Genomic DNA, 7498 nt, shown 5'->3' with positions numbered 1-7498 from the left:
CGGCTCATTTGTTCTGATCGATACCATCCTGCCATACAGAAAAAAGAGGTCTCCCATCATTGAGAAAACTGTGGTTTCTTCTACTGACACTGTTTTTCGATGAGGCTATTTCCTTTCTAAGGGTGATAATCAAGTGCGATGGTGGCATCTTTTGCTAGGATTCTAGTGCCAGGTGACAATTACACTTTTGGGGCCTGCATTGCAGAACTTGGGAAATGCTAAGGGGGGAAAAACGTATCTCGTATTATTAGAGCAACCATGCCCTAAAGGAGAACTTCAGTGCACACCCCACAGATTCTCTTGTGAATTTAACTCATGCATTACAGTTCTTATTTTCCTTTGGTATCCTACATGTGAAAGCCAGTGTGACTTAGTGGTTTGAGTGCTGGACTAGGAATCTGGGAGATCAGGGTTCGAATCCTCATTCAGCCCTGGAAACCCACTGGGTGATCTTGGACCAGTCATGCTCTCTCGAAGGCAGGTTTCAGCCCCTGCAATAAAATATGCCAGGAAACCTATGCAATAGGTTCTTCTTAGGATTGTATAAATCAGAAATTTTCAACCGAAAAGGCACACAGCAACAACGACAACCAAACCTTCACGTTTCATCCCACCCTCTTTTGTCTGTATTTTGCCTATGTGTGAAGTTGTTGTTTTCTGGGTCAGTCATGGCTTGAAAGTAACTAGTTACAAATAACTAGTTTTCTATAATGAGTTATTTTCAATAACTCTGCATTAACTAAATTACAAAGTGCAACAAGAGATACAGTGGGCCCATGGTATCCACTGAGGTTTGGTTCCAGAATCACCCATCTGCAGTGGATATCAAAATTCACGGATGCTCAAGTTGTTGTTATTGTTAGAATCATAGAATCATAGAGTTGGAAGAGACCGCAAGGGCCACCCAGTCCAAACCCGTGCCATGCAGGAACGCTTGTTGTTGTGTGCCTTTGAGTTGTTTCCAATTTATGACAACCCTGTCATGGCGTTTTCTTGACAAGTAGAATGATAGCACAATACTAACTGTGTGGTATGTATCCTCTGGGATTTGGTTTCAGGACCTCCCGCAAATACCAAAATCCGTGGATGCTCCTTATATACAATGGCATGGTGAAATGGTGTCCCTTATATTAAATGGCAAAATAAAATAGAAATAAATAAATACATAAATATTATTTTATCTTTTCAAGCGATGGATGGTTAGATCCATGGATAAAAAAATCCATGGATATGGAGGGCCAACTGTATTTCCAGCATATGCCTCTAAGGAACACTTACATAGTTTTCATTTACAACTTACTCTGGTCTGGATTTTGCAGGCTTATCCCTTGAAATAAATCTCCCCACTGAGGGAAAGCAAACATAATTATGATGATGCATCTTGTATTTTTCCTTGTCGTTGCTTTCTATTACAAAATATTCCTGGGCCGTATTTTTTGTTATAGCCAAATTGATAATAAAACGGAAATGTCGTTTGTTGTTGTTGTTGTGTGGCATCAGGTCTTTCCTGACGTACGGCAACCCTAAGGTGGGGTTTCCTTGGCCAGATTTGTTTGGCAGGGCTTTGCCTTTGCCTTCCTCTGAGGCTAAGAGAGTGTGACTTTCCCAGTGTCACCCAGTAGCTGTGATTCGAACCCTGGTTTCTACAGTTAGTACAATGCTCAAAGCATTTCATCATGCTTGGCCCTGTAATGAGGAGAGAGTCCACCATTAATCTTCTCGGCATTTATTGTTCTGGACAAGTATTGAGGGGTGGAAATGTTTTGACCTTCAGGATCATCCGAAAATCCATTATTTGTAAAATTAGAGCTTTTTCCGCTGCCATTTTCTTCTTTCCAGCATGAAATAAAACACGTTTTTTACTAATTCCAACGACGGGGAGTAATTAACCATTTTGACAGTTATGACAAATATAAGACAACAGATGCGCTGTTTACCGATCCTGTTTATTCGGGGTACTTATTTTCAATGATATTTAAAAAAGAAGGTGTCTTGCAATTGAAGCAAGAAAGCAGGGTTTTGGACAAGCCATCACAACATTAAAAGCCAAATCTGCAAGCAAAGCGCTCTCTCTCTCTCTCTCTCCCAGCCCTCCGTCTTCAGAGAGGTTGAGAGATAATATTAAACCTTCCTTGGCAGGTTTTCTTTGCACATTTTAATTACTTGTCCTGTCTGTTTATACTCAGTTGCATTTTGCGGAAGATACAAGGTTTGTGTATGTGGTTTTTTAAAAAAATAAATAGGAAAAAAACCTTGGTATTTAGGAAATCCAAAGCCAGGGTGATGCATGCTCAGGTGCTAATTTATTTACATCAATTAATTCCAGGCCCCTGATGTAAACCAATTAGTATTCAACCCTTAATGGAGTCATTATCTGTCAGATTAGCTTTTCGAAAGGCTTGTCACTGTTACAGGACTAGGCGGCAGAACTTTGCTAATAAAACTAGCAGAATTAATGGAGTGAACAGCATAGATAATGACTTAATGTGGAACATACACTATAGAAGAGGGAACCGATCAGCAGTGTTCTCCAAATGAAGATGTCAGAAGTAGCAACTGGGTTCTAAGAAAGCAAGAGAAAGGGAAGGGAAATGGATGGGCGGAATGGAGAAGAGGGGCAAAAATGGGAACAAAGTTATTTGCACAACCGTCTAGAGGACTTGGATGAATCTTTGCAAATCAGTGCCTTTCCATTTGCACATTGGCACACACTTGTGTCTCAGTCCAGCATAAAGGAGATTCATGTAGAATTCAAAGAGTTGGTGATGACCTATAATACTATATACATTTCAGATGCAGGTTATTTGAAGGACTGGAGTGGTGTAACAGTTTGAGAATGCTTGGCCAATATCAGTTCTTCCTTTTCTGCACAGTGTAGCCTGCAGATACATTCTCTACCTTTAGGTTTAGACATGGTACTGCAATGTAAAACAGCAGCTCATAAAACTGGATTTCAGGGTGCAAAGGGATCTTGCAGCACTTTTGAGAATAACTGTGCAAACCATGTTGTAGCATCAGCTTTCGTAGATTTGGTCAACTTTCTCCGATGCAACCAAGTCTACAAAAACCCATGCTGCAACTTCTTTTGCACACTTAGCCTCAAAGGTGCTGCAAGATCCCTTTGCGTTCTGATATTCCAGACTAACATGGCTATATATCTGGATTTTAGGGTGTGAGTGGACAGCCCTTTGGAATGCAGCCTGTCCTTTTAAGAAAGAAGAAAACGTAGTTTATGGTAACACCCACAAGTTGTCCGGTCTGCCCAGACTTTGCCAAATAGAGCAAGGAGAAAGTTAGGTAGATTTATCTTATATTCAGCAGTGTGGGAAAACCCACACAGTTTAATCTAAAGCAAGATATGGGGAGGGAGGAATGAGCTACAGTTCCTAGAATGCCTCAATGAAGGATGCTGGGAGATGTTGTCCAAAAAAGTATTTTTCCTAAGCTCTGGCAGAAACAGCAGGGAGGTTGCTGATGGTTTCCTTCGTCTTGAATTTCAATGGGGAAGCTGAGTGGAGTTTTGGGGAGTTGATGTGCAAGAAAGTAACTTTGCAAGGTCTGAGTGAAGGGGGTATGCTCCCAAGATCAAGACCCCAAAGCACCCATCATTGGATGGGTAGGGTCACTCTCAGCCTAGATCTTGCACACTGTCCACTAAATCCCATGGAAGCTCTATGATCCACTGACGCCTTTATGTGGTCCTCAGATTCCTCCAAGGAACAAGAAGGCAATGGAGAGCAAAGCCCAACCAACCCCCTTTAAACTGGCTATGAGTCAACAGCAACCAGTTGTTGCAGAAAAAAAAGGGTGCTGAACTTTTGAGACATTCAGATGTAATTGTATGGGGCTCCAAGAAACACTCTCAAAGCCAGGACAGTGCTTGGGGTAACTTGTTTACTTTAGCAGCTGGAATGCTGGCCATGGTCCTGAATCCACCCAAGACTCTGGTCCAGTATCTGTCCAGCATCCTAAATACAGTATGCTTCTGTTCTGTTTTAGGTCAGCTGCCTTACCTTATGGTAGGACGGGGATAGGGAAAGGATGGCCCTCCAGATATTGTTGGATTGCAACTCCCAGTGTTCATCATATTGGCTGAGCTGACTAGAGCCACTGAGCGCTGCGACCCAAGAACATCACGCTTTGCCAAGTTGTGTTGCTGCTGTTGTGTTGGGTTGATGGAATCTCAAATGGTGTAGGATGGAAGGTTCCCTGTAGTGTAATCACTGTGTTTATGGAACTCCATCCTCAAGAGATATTACATCTAGTCCCTTAATCCAACACTCTAAAGAAAGACAGAATTCATTCTCATTGGGTCAGGCATTTCCTCTTATTGTATAGCAGGGGTAGGCAAAAATAACCTTATAGAATAATAGAATCATAGAATCGTAGAGTTGGAAGAGACCCCAAGGGCCATCCAGTCCAACCCCCTGCCATACAGGAAATCTCAATCAAAGCATCCCCAACAGATGGCCATCCAGCCTCTGCTTAAAGACCTTCAAAGAAGGATTATAGCCAGAAGAGCTGATGGTGACAGATTCTAGTAGTTGCAGTCCAAACACATCTGGAGGGCCACAGTTCTTGGTTTTAACTCTGTCGGCTCTTGACACTAAATCATGGCAGGCAACTGGAAAGTTACTGTGAGTCATCTATACCTCATGTCTGACCTAATAAATACACTGGGGGTGCAAACAATCCAGCGCCTCCACTTTCACACCATCTATTGCTTGTGGAAAGCTACAAGCACCTGGAGATCTCCGTATGTTGCCAAACCATGGGCCCTTTAACACCATACCATTATAGCATTATGATTCCACTTTAATTGCCATGGTAACATCCTGCCGAATCCTGTGGTTTGTGGTTTGGTGAGACACTGGAGCTCTCCATCTGAGTTTTCTAAATACTCCTTCCTAAACTGCAAATTCCAAGAATCCACAGGATGCAGCCATGAGAGTTAAAGTGAAATCAAAGTGCTATACTCATGTGCTGTGAAAAGGGCCCTACAACTCCTGGAAGTTCAACTCAGAGCTACTACTACCACCTTGTTTTCCTTTTTCTTTGCCCCTCCAAATGTGGTGTACCCAAGCCCAGAAACCGCAACTGGCAAGACAGGGATGGGATTATGGAAACTGTCGTCTGAAGTATGATTTCCCCTCTTCAGTAATTCAACATTTAAATGCAGTATAATTAAAATGTAATATTCTTCCTCAACAAACTTCACAGATTCAGATGTGGTTTAAAAAAAACCCTCCACATGTACAAATATCTAGTTCTATTCTGTTCTCAGGTTTTCTGGAACCAAGGAGTGTAATCACACCTTATAAATTAAAGAATTAAAACAATGTAGTCAACCTCACACGTATTCGGGTGTTGAATTACGGTTGAAATACATTTTCTGAGGAGCAGAATAAAAAGCAGTGGTACTACGTCACGGGAGGAAGCTTGTTTAAATTTGAATTTCTTTAGAATAGGGCGAGCAACAGCACATGGTGCATAGAACAATGTTTGCCACTATAGTGGCCTGAATACCACCCTCTTGAACTGATGGGAAGCTGGGTGAAACTGGGAGAGACCCGGTTTCCAGTTTCAGCTCCTTTTGTCCTTTTTTTGTTTTGAAAAACTTGGAGGATTGGGGTGGGGTCTTTTTTTATATAGGGTTTTGTCACTCAGGAATGGCACCTTTCTGGTTTTGCATATGTAGGGCAGGGTTTAGTAGCATTACAGGGGACACAAAATATCTGGAGAGAGCATTTAGCTTAGGGACCCAGTTTACTGGTCCTTGTTTTAAAACATAAGCCTTCAGCTGCATTTACAACCCGTACATTCCCTACTCACCTAGGGCCCAATATCTATCCCATTTCTTCCTGGCCTCCAACCAGAAAAATTGCTTGAAAAGCTTCAGAGTGTCCCCATACCTATAAAATAAAAGGAAACAAAGAGCCCTGTTCCCCCCCCCCCCATTGTATTTTATTCCTCTGTCCTTCTTTTATCTTTCTTAACTGGATTGACAGCTGCCAATCAGAACACAGGTAGGAAATGGAAACAGAAGTCGGCCTTGTGACTCCAACAAAGGATTTTGCAGAGCTGATGATGAAACCTCTGGAAGGGAAGTTGTCAAGCTTTTCTTTATATGTCAAGGGAAGCAATAGCCCCCATTATATTCTGAGCTGGTCATCTAGAGTCCTGTGTTCTGTTCTGACCACCTCATTTGCAGAAGGATATAGACAAATTGGAGCAGCTTCAGAGGATGACAATGAAAATGATGAAGTATGGAGAACAAAACATATGAGGAACTGTTGAAGGAGCCGGACATGCTGGTGAAGAGAAGAGTGAGGAGTGCCATGATTATACTCTTTAGATATCTCAACAGCCTTCACAGAGAGGAGAAGGTGGCTTTGTTCTCTGCTGTCCCAGAGGACAGGACCAGGTCTGGTGGGCTTAAATTACAGAAGGATAGATTTTGATTCAACATTAGAAGGAATTTCTTAGGGGTAAGAGTGGTTCAGCAATGGAATCAATTGCCTAGAAAGGTAGCAAGATTGCCTTTGCTGGACATTTTCAAAGAAGGGTTGGGCAGCTACTGTCTGGGGATGCTCTAGTTGGGATGGCTGCATTGAACAGGGGGAGCCTGGATGGCTCATGGGGCCCTTTCCAACTCTGTAATTCTAAGATTCGATATCACAGGGAAGGAACACACATTTTCTTTCACTACTTGATGCTGGTGATGGAAAACGTGGAGGCATATGATTGGGACAAGTGTTCTAAGACTGAAGTATTGTGTCATCCCACTATGTTCAGGTAAACCTAGTCTAGTGGTAGAATTCAAAGATATAGACTTTGAAAACCATCTGAAAAAGTGGGATGAGAGAGGATTAATTGGGACTATTCCTATCAAACCAGGACAGTTGGAGGGCATGGCATTTTCCCCTGCAAGTACTGGAACATTATTTCTTAAGATACATTTGCAAAACATGGAGCTGGGTACAGGATAGAGAACAACTTGAAAGTGGGTGGCAGAAGATTTCTGACCACTATCTCTGCTGGAAGCAGTTTTTGTGCTCTCTCGCTCTCTCTTAAAATGAGCTTTCATGTTACATTTACAATTCAGGAAGGATTTTTTGGCATGTAATGTATGGAGCTATTTCCCCAAAACATTGTCGATTATAACTCCCGCCAAACCCAGGCATTAGCCAGGAATGATGGAAACTGTGGTCCAATCACATCTCAAGAGAACCAGGTTGGAAAGGCTGGTATAGGATTTGGTTTTAAGATGCAGCTTCTTTTTCAATCTCTGCATTGGCCAGAAGGGGGTGGCATTGGAACAGCATGTGTCAGTTTTTCTGCTAAGTCAACTTTTCTCTTCTCTAAAAAAAGGATATCTTGTCATTTTTATATCAACAATTAAATTTTGTGACTTGGAAAGGCGATGGGTAAAGCTGCATTGCCAGCGTGAATTTATGGCGTTTGCCTGCTGTATTTTTCCCCCCATAAGGGATAATAA

This window comes from Sceloporus occidentalis, unplaced genomic scaffold (genome assembly GCF_023333645.1).
Source record: "Sceloporus occidentalis isolate IW3139 unplaced genomic scaffold, rSceOcc1.0.p SCAF_8, whole genome shotgun sequence".
NCBI lineage: Eukaryota > Metazoa > Chordata > Lepidosauria > Squamata > Phrynosomatidae > Sceloporus > Sceloporus occidentalis.
This window is presented reverse-complemented; position numbering follows the sequence as displayed.